The following is a 15,245-nucleotide window of genomic DNA, read 5'->3' on the forward strand; positions in this document are numbered from 1 at the left end:
ACCTCCTTCCTCCCTTTCTGTCTCTCTTTCTTCCTTCCTTCTTTCTTTCCTTCCTTCCCTTCTTTTTCTTTTTCTTCTTCCCTTTCTTTTTTCCTTTTCTTTCTTTCTTCTTTCTTTCTCTCTTCCTTTCTTTCTCTCTTTCTTTTTTCTCCTTCTTTCCTTCTCCCTTTCTTTCTTTCTCTCTTTCTTTCTATTTTTCTTTTTTCCTTCTCTCTTCCTTCCTTACTCTTTCTTTCTTTCTTTTCTTTCTCTCCTTCCTTCCTTCCTTCCTTCCCTTCTCTCTCTCTTCCCTCCTTCTTTTCTTCTTTCCTTCCCTTTCTTCCTTCCCTTTCTTCCTTCCTTCCTTCCTTCCTTCCTTTCTTCCTTCCTTCCTTCCTTCCTTTCTTTCTTTCTTTCTTTCTTTCTTTCTTTCTTTCTTTCTTTCTTTCTTTCTCTTCCTTTCTTTCTTGTTTTTATTTTTATTTTTATTTTTTGAGCTAGGGTCTCACTCTGTCACCCAGGCTGGATGGAGTGCAGTGACACAACCGCAGCTCACTGCAGCCTCAACCTCCCACCTCAGCCTCCTGAATAGCTGGGACTCCAGGTACACGCCATCACACCTGGCTAGTTTTTAAATTTTGGTAGCAACTGCGGGTCTCACTATGTTGCCCAGGCTGGCCTCGAACTCCTGGGCTCCCAAAGTGCTGGGATTCCAGGCATGAGCCGCCGCACTGGCCACCAGGCTGTATTTCTTTTGGGTTCAGAGTGCTCCGCACAGTCTTGAGCCTCTCGTCAGGATGTGCGGTCTCCGTGAGGCTCTGAGGGTGTTCAGTGAAATGTACAGGAAGCCACTGGCTTGGGCTGAGCTCCTGCACGAGGCCCAGCAGACCAAACCGAAATGGAGTCACTCATGCTGAAGTTCCGCGTCGCCCAGTTGACACTACGTTGTTTATCTGACATTCCAAGTGATCAGGAGAGCGAGGGATAATAACCAGATCCCCAAACAGGCCAGTTTTAGCTGGCATGGTAAGGAAGTCCCCTCTGCTTTAATCTTACAAGGAAAATAACTTTGAAATCTGATGTTTGTTCTGTTTCTGCTTTCAAAGCCAACCTCTACTGCTCAGCTCAATCCGAACACTCATTCTATTGTATAAGGTGAGGTGTTGCCCAATTCTAGAATCCAAGTAACAGCCAATTAAGATCTTTAAATTTTTGTAATTTTGTCTTTTGACAAGAGAAAGGAGCCTGCAGGGGGAGGGGCCATTTCCTCTCTGTCTCTAGATCTCCTGTGTGTATGGGAAGAGCTGGGACCACGCCCAGCGATCACCCCACCACAGTTGGGTGCAACCAAGTGGGGCAACTCTTTGGCCAGAAAGCAAAAGTCTTTTTAGCTTCAATGTAGGCCATTCTGGGTCCCAGACCCATAGCTTCAGGCACTATGGGAATCAGAATTCTTAGACGGCTTCATGATCTCTGTCCCTGGGTGTGTTACTCCCTTGATGATATCATATTATATGGCATAAGGGATCTGCAGTGTAATTAACATTACCAATCAGTTGATCTCCAAGTAGGTCAGTTATCTGAGTGGGCTGGATCTAATCCCATGAGCTTATTAAAAGCAGAGAGTTTCTCCAATAGCAGAAGGGAAGTCAGAGAGATTCTAAGCACAAGAAGAATTGGATGCACGTTTACTGGTTTTAAAGATGCAGGAAGCATTACATGGAAAGGACTTGTGAAAGTCCCTAGGAGCTCAGAGGTACCCCCAGCCAACGGCCAGCAAGAAAACAGGAACCTCAGTCCTGCAACCACAAGGAAGTAGGTTCTGTCAACAACTTAAGTGAACCTGGAAGTCGATTCCTCCCTAGAGCCTCTGGATGAGAGCCCAGGCTGACCAACACCTTGATTTTGGCTTCCTGACATCCTAAGCAGAGACCCAGTGAAGCCTGCCCCAGATGTCTAACCTACAGAACCGTGAGCAAATACATGACTGCTAAATCTGTGGCAATTTGTTATGCAGAAATAATACCTAATACAGGTCCCTGCAGTGAAGGTTCCAGGGCATGGATGTTGATCCCAGGGGAGGAGGCAAAGGAGGCCTTCTGATTTCTCCCACAGCCTTGAAGTTGCAGCCTCACCCTGCACTCTGGCTGTGCCCCTCCTCCACAGAGAACCATCCACATCTTTGTTCGCACAGCTTCTGCCAGAGGCCCAAGCTTCTGTGCTCAGGCTGGGAAGTTTGGGCACGAACTATGTACAGATAAACCAATTGCAGGAATCGCACAGCTTCTTATTATCATTATCCAGGTTTCTTATTAGTTTTCTTCTCTGTTAATTTGCCCTTGTATTTCTGCCCAGTTCTGATGCTGTTGGATCTTCCAATCCTTGGCAAAAGCAAAATCCTTTCTAGCAAGTTACTCAGGCAGGACTCCCTAATTAAAGACCCAGAGTGGCCAGGCGCGGTGGCTCATGCGTGTAATCCCAGCATTTTGGGATGCCAAGGCGGGTAGATAGCTTGAGCCTTGGAGTTTGAGACCAACCTGGGCAACATAGGGAGACCCTGTCTCTACAAAATATAAAAATAAATTAGCTGGTCCTGGTGGCATGCACTTGTAGTCCCAGCTCTTGGGAGGCTGAGGTGGAAGGATTGCTTGAGTCCGGGAAGTTGAGGCTACCATGCACTATGATTGCACCAATGTACTCCAACTTGGACACAGAGCAAGACCCTGTCTCCAAAAAAAAAAAAAAAGGCCAGTCGCAGTGGCTCACACCTGTAATATCAGCACTCTGGGAGGCCAAGGTGGGCAGATTCCTTGAATCCAGAAATTTCAGACCAGCCTGGGCAGCAGAGTGAAACCCCATCTCTACAAAAAATACAAAAAATTAGCTGGACATGGTGGTACATACCTGTGGTCCCAGCCACTTGGGAGGGTGAGGTGGGAGGATTCTTTGAGCCCAGAAAGCCAAGGCCACAGTGCACTATGATCATGCCACTGCACTCCTGCCTGGGTGACAGTGAGACCCCGTCTCAAAAACAAAAACTCAAAGTGAGTTGCTCTCTGTCCCGGTCTTGTGACCTAAATGGCTTGATTTAGGACGTGTGGCAGAGATGGTTAGCTGGCTACCAAAATCTCCACGCCCCTTTCATAGCACAGCATTGTCACTAAGAACAGAGACTACATTTCCCAGCTGCCTTTGCAACTGGGTGTATCCACGTGACAAATTCCTACCAGTAGAATGTGAGCAGAAAAGCTGTGCAGCCCCTCTGAGCCAAGGCATCAAAAGCAGGTGTGCTTCTTCTATCATTTCCCTCCTCTTTGCCAGCTGGATATAGGTGCCAATGAGACCCTGGAAAAGGGCAGAGCCCTGAGATGGAAGAACCTGGGTCCCTGAATCACCACGTGGAGGAAAGCCACTGTCTAATCAGGAACGCTCGTCTTGGTCTGTTATGTGAGTAAGAAATAAATTCCTAAGGTATTTGAGCTATTATACATTTGGTAGTCTATTTGTGACTGCTTTTTAGCCTACCCTTCATAATACACATCCCTCTTTGGCCCCCAATGTAAATCAAGTTGCACAAGGTGCTGACTAAACTCCCAGGATGAAAACCTTCAAATATCCCTGTACCTTACTTTCCTTGGTTGGCTCCCATCCCTGTCTTGGTTCACACTGCTTGCTCCAAAGTCTGGCTGACTCAGCTGGCCTGGGCCATCATCCATCTGCTGTCAAATAGTGCCTGGCTCACAGCAAAAAGCACATTTATTCCCCCAAAACATAGAGTTCTTTTTTTTTCCAGCAAAGGTGGTGCAGCAATATGGGAAGTAATATGACTCGCAGTCGCAGAAGCCGACTGCGAGTCAGCACATGCTCCAGGTTCCCTTGGGACACAGTCAGGGAGCTCATGTCTTCAGCCCCAGCTCCCCCAGCAAAAGCCTCCAGTGGTGGGGTAGAGGTGGAGAAGGGCAATAGAGAGGTGGAGGAAAGCAGAAAGAGGTGACAATTCTCTCAGAAAGCAATTAAGCATTTCGTGGTGGCCCCAGGGACAACCTGAACTTTTTGTGTTTTTCCCCGAGAGAGGCTGAAGAGCTGGGGGGAGGAGAGCATCCCTAGCTACAGTTCTTGAAAACTCTGCTTGGTAATGTGGCATTGAGAGACTCTGAGAAGGTGGCTTCAGGAAGGTGGCCCCACCCTGCCTGCCCGCCACGCAGGATGCCACCTGCCGCAACAGCGTCAGTCTCCGGTCAGGACTGGGGTAAAGATCGGCGGTGGCTCATCTTCCCTCTGACACAGCAGCGTGGGTCACCTGGATGGAACTGAAATGGGGTCCCAGATACTGCAAACCTCTCTCCCTGCCGCTTCTGTAGTCTGGCTCGGGATTGCCGGCCCCAGCAGAGCAGGCAGGAGAGCTCTGACTGTGGATGGTGGTTGAGCCTAGACCAGGCCTAGGGGTCTCCACTGAAGCTCACAGATGGAAAAGCCCAGCTGCCAGGGGTCAGAGGCCTTGGAGGTTAGAAAATTACAAGTCCCCATCCTTCAAGGAGCTCCAGGATGACTCTGCCTCAGCAATTTCCAGTGCAAATTTACTTTTTGTTTGTGTCAGGAAATAACAGGCTGCAGACTCCCCAGGGGCCCAGGAATCCAGCCACCGGCTTCTCCTGGCTTCTCTCGACCTTCCGTGAGCAAGACTCAGCCAGACGTATAGGGCGGCCCTGAGCTTAAATTACAACAACCTGACCATAGCTGCCCTGCAGATGCTCAGACCCTGCTTAGAGAGGGTCCCTGTGGAGAGAGGGGCTTCTCCAGGCCTCTGGCTGGTTGCATGCGTGGCCTGAATTCTCCGTGCACAGGCAAAAGGCTGTCTCTACTTCCCACCCTAGGCAGCTCTTAGCACTAACCCTGAAGCCACAGAGGGTGATGAGCCATGGAGCCAGGGTGAAAGCTACAGTGCGTCTCACGTGACTTCCAGTGAGAGCTGTTCCCAAGTTTACCATCCCTCGGCGGTGGCTCACCACCCTCTCTGCCCAAAGTCCTCTCAACAACTTAAATCTCTTCCCTCCATTCAGCCTCATTCCTCTCATTTTGTCACTTAGAGCTTAGGGCTTTGCTCGTTGGTGTCTTCCAAATCTTCCTTCTTCCAGTCTAGCTGGGTCCTCTGATGCCTGGTTTACCAAGATGTCTGGCCTAATCCCTATCTGCCAGCCCCTATCCCTCCCAGGGGGACCAGGAGGCCTGGGTTTGACAGGTGCAGCGCACAGGTGCTGGGCGCCCACAGGGAGTGCAGGAGGCCAAGGTCTTCCCAGGACTGGCAGCTCAGATGGCCCGGGCAGAAATAACCTGAGCCTGCTGCCCTTTCCTTCTTGGGAGTGACTCAGCGAGAAGCCGGAAGATAGAAACACAAATCCAGTCCTGGATCTTGCAGAGCCAATCATAAGGCTGTGTACGGAGAGGACCTGGGGCCAGCCATAGGACTGGACGCTGAAAAGACGCTCAACCTCACTTAGCAGGAGAAAAGTGCAAATGAAAACTATACCCAGGCCCCATTTTCCACCGAGCAGATTGGCGGAAATGCAAGCTTTTGGGACACACTCGCTTGGCAAGAAGGCGAAGCCACTATCCCGCTTTGCTAGCAGGCTGTAAAATGATACAGTCTCCTCCGAAGGCAAGTTGGCAATATCTATCTACTAAATGCACAAATTCTTTGACCCAGCGATTCTACTTGTAGAAATGGAACACCCAGCTATACGTGCACATTTATGACATGACCCAGGCAGCATTATTTGTAATAATGACAAAGAATTGGAGGCCCCTACATAGGTGACTGGTTCCACACTTGCAGTGTTCCCATGCAATGGGTCACAGTAGGCAGAACAGATAACTGGAACCACTGATGGACGAATATGGAACCGTGTCCTAGATACATTGGAAAGAGGAAAAACAAAACAAAAGAAATCAAGGAGCAGAACAGGCTTTGGGGCCGGCTGGTTTCAATTCTTGATGAGTGGACGAAATGGCACGTTCCCGTTTGGGTAAAGGAAGGTAACAGAGAAGCAATGTCTATGCCAGTCTAATGTGTGTGCTAAGGAATATCTCTGGATGGATCCCCAAAATTGGTTTCATTGGCTTTACAGAGGCAAGCATATACCTTTTTGTAACTTGAGCATTTTGAAATATGTTAGCTGGGCCAGGTGACACATGCCTGTAGTCCCAGCTACTTGGAAGGCTGAGGCGGAAGAATCACTTGAGGCCTGGAGTTCAAGGCTGCAGTGAGCCATGATGGGGTCTATGAATAGCCACTGCATTCCAGCCTAGGCAACACAGTGAGACCCTCATCTCTAAAAGCAATACAGATTCAAAAATATTGTTTTGAACTAGGCAAACATGTTACTTACTTTAAAAAAACAGTTTAAAAGGTGAGGCCAGGCCTGGTGGCTCATGCCTGTAATCCCAGTACTTTGGAAGGCTGAGGCAAGCAGATCATGAGGTCAAGAGATCGAGACCATCCTGGCTAACATGGTGAAACTCCGTCTCTACTAAAAATACAAAAATTAGCTGGGCATGGTGGTGCTTGTCTGTAGTCCCAGCTACTTGGGAGGCTGAGGCAGGAGAATCACTTGAACCCGGGAGGCGGAGGTTGCAGTGAGCCCAGATTGCGCCACTGCACTCCAGCCTGGTGACAGAGCAAGGCTCTGTCTCAAAAAAAAAAAAAAAAAAAAAAAAAAAAAAGGTGAGCCCCAGCTCAGTAATGGAATAAAATAAAATGACACCAGTACTTGAGAGGCAAGCAAGTTCCAGGACAGAACGAGGTGGTGGAGACAAGAGATCATTCCATTTTACATTCATATTTTGCAAACGGTTTCATTTCTGTTGCTGCTTTCAATCCACAGTGCAGTCCTTTCTTTTTGGATGAAGAAATGGAGGCTCAGAGAGGGGAGGTGACTTCCTGTAAGTCGCACAGCAAGTGGCTGAACCAAAACTCACATCCAGGTATTTTTGTTTTGTTTTGTTTTGTTTTTTGAGACAGAGTTTTGCTCTTGTTGCCCAGGCTGGAGTGCAGTGGCACGATCTCAGCTAACTGCAACCTCCACCTCCTGGATTCAAGCAATTCTCCTGCCTCAGTCTCCCGAATAGCTGGGATTACAGGCACCCACTACCACATCAGTCTAATTTTTGTATTTTTAGTAGAGACAGGGTTTCACCATGTTGGCCAGGCTGGTCGTGAACTCCTGACCTCAGGTGACCCACCCGCCTTGGCCTCCCAAAGTGCTGGGATTCCAGGTGTGAGCCACCACACCCAGCCTTGTTTTGTTTTGTTTTTGAGACAGGGTTTTCCTTTGTCACCCAGGCTGGAGTGCAGTGGCATAATCTCAGCTCACTGCAACCTCCGCCGCCAGGGTTCAAGCAATCCTCCTGCCTCAGCCTCCCTAGTAGCTGGGATTACAGGCATGCACCACCACACCTGGCTAATTTTTGTATTTTTAGTACAGACAGGGTTTCACCATGTTGGCCAGGCTGGTCTCGAACTCCTGACCTCAGGTGGTCCATCAGCCTCAGCCTCCCAAAGTGCTGGAATTATAGGCATGAGCCACCACACCCAGTGGCATCCAGGTTTTCGGGCTCCCCATCACGTGCTTTTTTCTACCTCACCCTATAGCAGCCAAGACCTGGGGTCTTGGGTCACTGCTATCCTCATTTCCACTCTAGACCAAAGTACATATGGGCTCAGGCACCAGCTATCAGAGGATGGCTTCAGATTCCAGCTCAGCTGCATCCTACCTGAGTGACTTTTGGGGGAGTTACTTTTTGGACTGTGGTCTGTTTGTGCACCACCTAAATTCATATGTTGAAACTTTCTCTCTTATGCGATGGTATTAAGAGGCAGAGCATTTGGGAGGTGATTAGATTATAAAAGAGGCTGGAGTTCCGGGCGCTGTGGCTCATGCCTGTAATCCCAGCACTTTGGGAGGCTGAGGCAGGTGGATCACCTGAGGTTGGGAGTTCGAGACCAGCCTGACCAACATGGAAAAACCCCGTCTCTACTAAAAATACAAAATTAGCCAGGCGTGGTGGCGCATGCCTGTAATCCGAACTACTCAGGAGGCTGAGGTGGGAGAATCGCTTGAACTCAGGAGGCAGAGGTTGCAGTGAACTGAGATCGCGCCATTGCACTATAGCCTGGACAACAAGACAATATTCTGTCTCAAAAGAAAAAAAAAATTCCCTTTCCTTAATTCACCTCCCCTTCCTTGTTTCTATTTACTTCCAAAAATTAATATATAGTAAAACTGGCCAGGCACAGTGGCTCACACCTGTAATCCCAACACTTTGGGAGGCCAAGGAGGGCAGATCATTTGAGGTCAGGAGTTTGAGACCAGCCTGGGCAACACGGTAAAACCCTGTCTCTACTAAAAATACAGAAATTAGCCTAGATGTGGTGGTGGGTGCCTGTAATCCCAGCTACTCAGGAGGCTGAGGCAGGAGAATCACTTGAACCTGAGAGATGGAGGTTGCAATGGGCTGAGATCGCACCACTGCACTCCAGCCTGGGCCCTGGGTGACAGAGACACAGTCTCAGAAAATAAAAATATATAAATATAAATAAATAAATAAAATTAACATATAGTAAAGTTGATTTTTGTTGTTGTTGTTGTTGTTTCGATTTGCATAATCACCATCACAATCAGGATACAGACAGTTCCATCTTCCCAAGAAACCTCCTCAAGAGTCCCCTTCGGGGAGACACATTCTTTCCCCACGCCAGCCTCTGCCTAGAAATCATTTATATGTTCTCTGTCCCTGTAATTTTGTCTTCTTGAGAACGTCATAGAAATGGAATTTTATGACTGGGCACGGTGGCTCACGCCTTTAATTCCAGCACTTTGGGAGGCCGAGGAGGGTGGATCACAAAGTCAGGAGATCAAGACCATCCTGGCTAATGCGGTGAAACCCCATCTCTACTAAAAATACAAAAAATTAGCCAGGCGTGGTGGTGGGCGCCTGTAGTCCCAGCTACTCGGGAGGCTGAGGCAGGAGAATGGCGTGAACCCGGGAGGCGGAGCTTACAGTGAGCCGAGATTGTGCCACTGCACTCCAGCCTGGTCGACAGAGCGAGACTCCATCTCAGAAAAAAAAAAAAGAAATGGAATTGTACATGATATAACCTTTGGACTGGCTCTTTTCTCTAGAATAATGCCTTTGAGGTTCATCACAGGTGTTGTATATATCAATAGTTCATTTGGTTTAATTACTGTGTAGTATTCCATTGTGTGGGGATACCATAGTTTGTTTATCCATTCATTCACTGAAGGACACTTGGGTTGTTTCCAATTTTCGGTGATTATGAATAGAGCTGCTGTAGATACTTGTGCAAAGATTTTTGTATGAACAAAAGTTTTCATTTCTCTAGACAGTAATTCTCAACTGGAGGCAATTTTGCCTCCCATGGGACATTCGGCAATGACTCTGACATTTATGATTGTCAAGGTGAAGTGCTGCTGGCATCTGGTCGGCAGAGGTCAGGGATGCTGCGAAACAACCTGTAATACATAGGACAGTCCCCACAACATGGAATGATCTGGTCCAAAATATCAATAGCACTGAGGCTGAGAAACCCTGGTCTTGGGAATACACAGAACTGAAATTGTTGGTCATGTGGTATGATATGGTTTGGCTGTGTCCCCACCCAAATCTCATCTTGAATTGTAGTTCCCATAATCCCCATGTGTCATGGGAGGGACCTGGTGGGAAGTAATTGAATCATGGGAGCGGTTACCCCCATGCTGTTGTTCTCATGATAGTGAGTGAGTTCTCATGAGATCTGATTGTTTTATAAGGGGCTTTCCCCCTCCTTCACTCTGCACTTCTCCTTGCTGCTGCCATGTGAAGAAGGATATGTTTGTTTCCCCTTCTGCCATGATTTTAAGTTTCCTGAGGCCTCGCCAGCCGTGCAGAACTGTGAGTCAATTAAACCTTTTTCCTTTATAAATTACCCAGGCTTGGGTATGTCTTTATTAGCAGCATGAGAGCAGAATAATACATGATATGTGTATGTTTCACTCTATAAAAAATTGCCAAACTGTTTTCCATAGTGACTTTACCATTTTGCATTTCTACCAACAATGTTGAAGGTTTTAGGTGCTTTACATCTTTGGCAGTGTTTGACATCATCAATCTTTTTAATTTTATCCATTATACTAGGCATGTGGTGGTATATCATCATGCCTTTAATTTGCATTTCCTTAATGGCTAATAATGTTAAATATTTTTTCATGAGCTTATTTGCCATCTGTGTATCCTCTTTGGTAAAGTGTCTATTCAAATCTTTTGCCCCTTTTAAAGTTGGATTTATTTATTTCTTGTTGTTGAATTTTAAGGGTTCTTTATATATTATGGATACAAGTTTCTTTGTGGAATATGTGATTTGCATCTTCTCTCATTCTATTGTTTGTTTTTCCATTCTCTTAACAGTGTCTTTCACACAGCAAAATTTTTAATTTTGGTGAAGTTCAATGTCTTACTCCATTTTGTGCTCCTACAAATACTGCAGACTGGCTGGGCATGGTGTCTCATGCCACTAATCCCAGCACTTTGGAAGGCCGAGGTGGGAAGATCACTTGAAGTCAGGAGTTCAAGACCAGCCTGGCCAACATGGTGAAACCCCATCTCTACTAAAAATACAAAACTTAGCTGGGCACAGTGGTGGGTGCCTGTAATTCCAGCTGCTCGGGAGGCTGAGGCAGGAGAATTGCTTGAACCTGGGAGGCAGAGTGAGCTGAGTGAGCTCATTACAGTGAGCTGAGATGGCGCCACTGCTCTCCAGCCTGGGCAACAGAGCGAGACTCCGTCTCAAAATAATAATAAAAGTTAACATTTGAGGAAGGTACGAGGTTTAGGTTGAGGTCCCCCCCTTTTTTAAAATATGGATGTCAATCATTGCAACCATGTGTTGAAAAGATTGCTCTCCTTCGTTAAATTACGTCTTGTCAAAACCGATGGAATTGACATCTTTGTCAAAAATCAGTTGGGTTTACTTGTGCTTGGTCTATTTCTGTGTTCTCTACTCTCTCTCATTGACTGCTGGCCTCTACCCATTTGCCAATACCACATTGTCTTGACGATTGCCACTTTATCATAAGTCTTCAAGCAGAGTAGTGTGATTATAAGTCCTATTGCTTTATTATTCTTCTTTATCAAAATTGTTTGGCTTTTCCAATTCTTTTGCCCTTCCATAGACATTTTAGAATCATCTGTCTGTATCTACAACCTTTCCTTGTTTTTAACTCATTTTTACAAGGCATAGGCTTATGATGACCCAGTTTTACTCTTTGTTCTAAGTAGGATTTTGACACTCAGAGTTCTAGGTAGAACCTTTGGGTAGGTTCCAAGGAAGGGAGAACTGCTGATTTTATAGAAAACTCAAACAAACAGCCATTCGCCTGCTTCTTGGGAGAGAGAACAGATTGCCTTTTGCCTAAGGAATATGAAGTGTGCAGATTTGCTTTCTTTTCTCACTGTGGAGTTGGTCTGTGCATTTTGTTCTCCACTAGTTTCCGAGGCCAAGTTATATTCACTTTTTTGATGGCAAAATGGTAAGAACACTTCTGACTCGTCCTGGAAGATATTACTTATCCTTTTGAAACATGTTTTTCATCAGGTCAAATAGCTTGCCTGAAACTGCACATACAATTTCTTCTAACGGTGGAGCGAGAGTTCATCTTGTCTTGTTCTGGGATTGTCAGATCTGAACACACTGCCCTCCACTTCTCTGGTTTCTAGAATAGACAAGGCTGCCACTCAACACCAAAGCTAAGAGAAGGACTGAAGTGAGTGGGAATCACTAAGAGAATCCTACTGGCCTTCTTCCTGGGACTGGGGGGCCAGCTGTCCTTTGCCCTTCCACTCCCAGCTCCCTGGTCCTGGGCCTGGGAAGACTCCTCTGCTCCGGCCCTCCCTGCATCCCTGAGAGGCCTGGAGAGCAGAGGCCTCTAGAGCTGGTCACTGTCTTGTTTACTACCTGAAACAAGGCCTCTGAGTTTTCTGTTTGTGGAACGAGATGATCTGCTTGGGGAAGAGAAGTCATGGACCACTCATTAGGACAGCCAGTCCCAGGGGAAAGAGAGATGGGCGAGGCCTGGGATGCAGGAGCTCCTTCTGGCTCTGTGGCTGGCTTGCTGCTATACCTGGGACAAAGAATGACTTCCTCAAGCCCCTTGTGCTCACCTATAAACTGGCAGCTATGCAATCTGACCTGCTCATCTCATAGAATTGTTGCAAGACTCAAATAATCAAGCAAGTTTTCCAGAAAACGTCTGGAAAGAGGCAGCCCAAACTGTTCAGAATGGCTTCTCTAGGGAAGAGGATATGGGGGCGAATGGAGGGAACTGCGGTTATTCTGTGTTTGTCTTCAATTCATTCTGATCTTGTTTCGAAATGGTTTAACAAATACGGATTCCTTTTGTGACTGAAAAAGTTTGTAGGCCAGGCATGGTGGCTCACACTTGTAATCCCAGCACTTTGGGAGGCCGAGGCAGGAAGATTGTTTGAGCCTAGGAGTTTGAGACCAGCCTGGGCAACATAGCGGGACCCCATCTCTAATTTGAATAATAAAAAAATTGGCCAGCACGGTGGCTAATACCTGTAATTCCAACCCTTTGGGAGGCCAAGGTGAGAGGATCCCTTGAGCCCAGTAGTCTGAGAACAGCCTGGGCAACAGAGTGGAACCCATGTCTATACATAATTTTAAAAATTAGCTGGGCATGGTGGTGCACACCTGTAGTCCCAGCTACTTGGGAAGCTGAAGTGGGAGGATTGCCTGAGTTCAGGAGGTCAAGACTGCAGTGAGCCATGATTGTATCCCTGCACTCCAGCCTGGGCAGCAGAGCAAGACCCTGTCTCAAAAAAAAAAAAAAAAAGTTTGTAAATGTTCACATGTATGGTAATGTAATAATGTGTTTTGTAGTCTTCAAAAGTCTCCAGCCCTGCTAAGCTGCCAGTTACCCTTCTTAGCCTGTGTTGTGAGTTGCTTAGCTCGGAGTCACTCACATTGGTTTCACAGCATGACAGGCTGAGCCCAGGGATATTTGAAACCTGAGGGTGTTGATGAAATCAGCTAGGATGGGGACCTGTGTTGAGGTCCCCTCCATGGCTTCTGTTGACTGCGAGTCTGGCTCCTGCCTCCTCTCTCTGAGCCTCCCAGGGATGGGGCATGTGTTTCTCCCTGGCTATCTGGCCAGCCCAGCCTGCAGGCAGGCACTGTGGTGCCAGAAAGAGCACTGCTGCTGAACAGAATAGAGTCAGCACAAAACACATTAAAAAATCAATCACTGGGGAAGCAGCCCACCAGAGTAAGGGACCTGGGCGCAGAGGCCATCCTCCCAAGGAGCTGGTGCAGCTGGGGGCTCAGGGCATGCCAACGGCTCAGCAGGTGCAGTGGCCAGCCTGGCCAGTATTCCAAGCACAAAGACACAGCCAGGGGCTGGCACAACTTCACCAGGCAGCAAGGGGCAATGGGGTCGCGTGCCTCTATACGTGCTTACTTGCTGTTTGGAAGCCGCTCGCAGGTGGAATGCGTGTTCTGATCCCCCCATGTGGCTGAGATCCGTCCAGGGCAGGCCTTCCTTTCCCCAGAGCCCCTCCCACATCTGAGAAAAGAGCTGCAGATGCCAGGATACCCCAGGAGCAAGGAAAGGCACCCAAGAAAGAGACCACCGCTGTTCCTAATGGGGCAGTCCTGACTGTCACTCTGACCAATGACAGGAGGGCAGAACCCCTAGGACCTCTCTCTGTGGAGTGGGGAGAGAGGGCAGGGAAGGCAGGGAGCCCAGCCTCTCCAGCCAGCCACACCAATCAGGTCGCATTCACAGATGAGCTTGTTAGGGGCTCACTCAGGAATTCACCTCCCGGCCCCAGGCTCTGCAGACATTTTTGGGTATGGTGGGGCTGGGATTCCTTGTGTGCTGAAAACAAGTTCCGTCCTGTCCTCCTGCCGCTACCTGGACCTGCAGGGGAGGGGGTACCAGTTGTCCTGCACTAGTGGCTGTCCCGAGCCTGAGGGGGGCTGCAGCTGCTCAGTGAGCAGGGTGGCCCCTGAGAATCAGTAAGGAGGACCCAGTCCTGAGTCAGCACCACTCCAACCCCAACCCTGCTCCCCTCCCGAACAAGTCCAGTGCGCAGGGTTGGGACACAGACACGAATACTGCATCCAGTGAACTATCTCTGATTGGAAACACAAATCTCTCCCCTCTTCTATCAGGAGCCCAGACAGAAACCATCTCACGCAGAGAACATCCTGAGGCCCCACCGCCTCCCCAGTTCAGGGCTCAGCAAACTTTTTCTATAAAGAGTCAAATAGCAAACATTTTCAACTTCGTTCATGACCACATGGTCTCTATCACTATTCAGCTCTGCCAGTACATCATGAAAGCAGACAGACAACAAGGCAAAGAATGGGGATGGCCGTGTTCCAATAAAACTTTATTTATACAAACAGGTGGCAGGCTGGATTTGGTTTGTGGACTGTAGTTTGCTGACCCAGCTGTAATTCGCCAGGCACCTCCTAGGGCAGGTCTGAGCACTCTTTAGGATCAGCTGTCCTCCCGAGTAGCTGGGACTATAGGTGCCCGCCATCATGCCTGGCTAAGTTTTGTATTTTTGGTAGAGATGGGGCTTCAGCATGTTGGTCAGGCTGGTCTCGAACTCCTGACCTCAAGTGATCTGCCCGCCTCAGCCTCCCAAAGTGCTGGGATTACAGGCGTGAGCCACCGCTCCTGGCTCCGTAGTTTCCTTTTGACTACAGCTAAATCTATGTGCCCTTGGGCAAGTTGTTTCTCTGAGCCTCAGTTTCCTCATCTGTAAAATGGAGATAAAAAGAGCAAACTCAGGCAGGGCCTTATGGGTCACGCCTATAATCCCAGCCCTTTCGGAGGTTGAGACAGGCAGATAGCTTGAGCTCAGGAGTTTTAGATCAGCCTGGGCAACATGGTAAAACCCCATCTCTACAAAAAGTACAAAAATTAGCCAGGTTTGGTGGCACGTGCTTGTGGTCCCACCTACTCGGCAGACTGAGGCAGGAGAATTGCTTGAGCCTGGGAAGTTGAGGCTGCAGTGAGCAGGGATCATGTCACTGCACTGTAGCTGGGTGACAAAGAAAGACCCTGTCTCAAAAAATAAATAAATAAATAGATAAAACTAAAAAAATGAGGCAGGAGAATTGCTTGAATCTGGGAGGCGGAGGTTGCAGTGAGCCGAGATCGCGCCACTGCACTCCAGTTTAG

At 48.0% G+C, this 15,245-nt stretch overlaps 1 protein-coding gene and 1 long non-coding RNA gene across 2 annotated transcripts in view; one reads left to right on the forward strand and one right to left on the reverse strand.

Annotated features, from left to right (window-relative positions):
- The window catches only part of BTBD17 (BTB domain containing 17), a 38,324-nt gene extending 35,484 nt beyond the window's left edge, over positions 1-2,840 (reverse strand). Inside the window, exon 1 of the mRNA XM_077972663.1 lies at positions 2,748-2,840. The gene's annotated coding sequence lies outside the window, so the exon portion shown is untranslated. The remainder of the gene's footprint in view (positions 1-2,747) is intronic.
- Positions 2,841-3,373: 533 nt separating this feature from the next.
- LOC144335920 (uncharacterized) lies at positions 3,374-10,835 on the forward strand. Its single transcript, XR_013407190.1, has 3 exons — positions 3,374-3,426; positions 9,862-9,927; positions 10,441-10,835. It is a non-coding gene; the product is annotated as an uncharacterized LOC144335920 (long non-coding RNA).
- Positions 10,836-15,245: the final 4,410 nt, after the last annotated feature.

This window comes from Macaca mulatta, chromosome 16 (assembly GCF_049350105.2).
Source record: "Macaca mulatta isolate MMU2019108-1 chromosome 16, T2T-MMU8v2.0, whole genome shotgun sequence".
NCBI classification, from domain to species: domain Eukaryota; kingdom Metazoa; phylum Chordata; class Mammalia; order Primates; family Cercopithecidae; genus Macaca; species Macaca mulatta.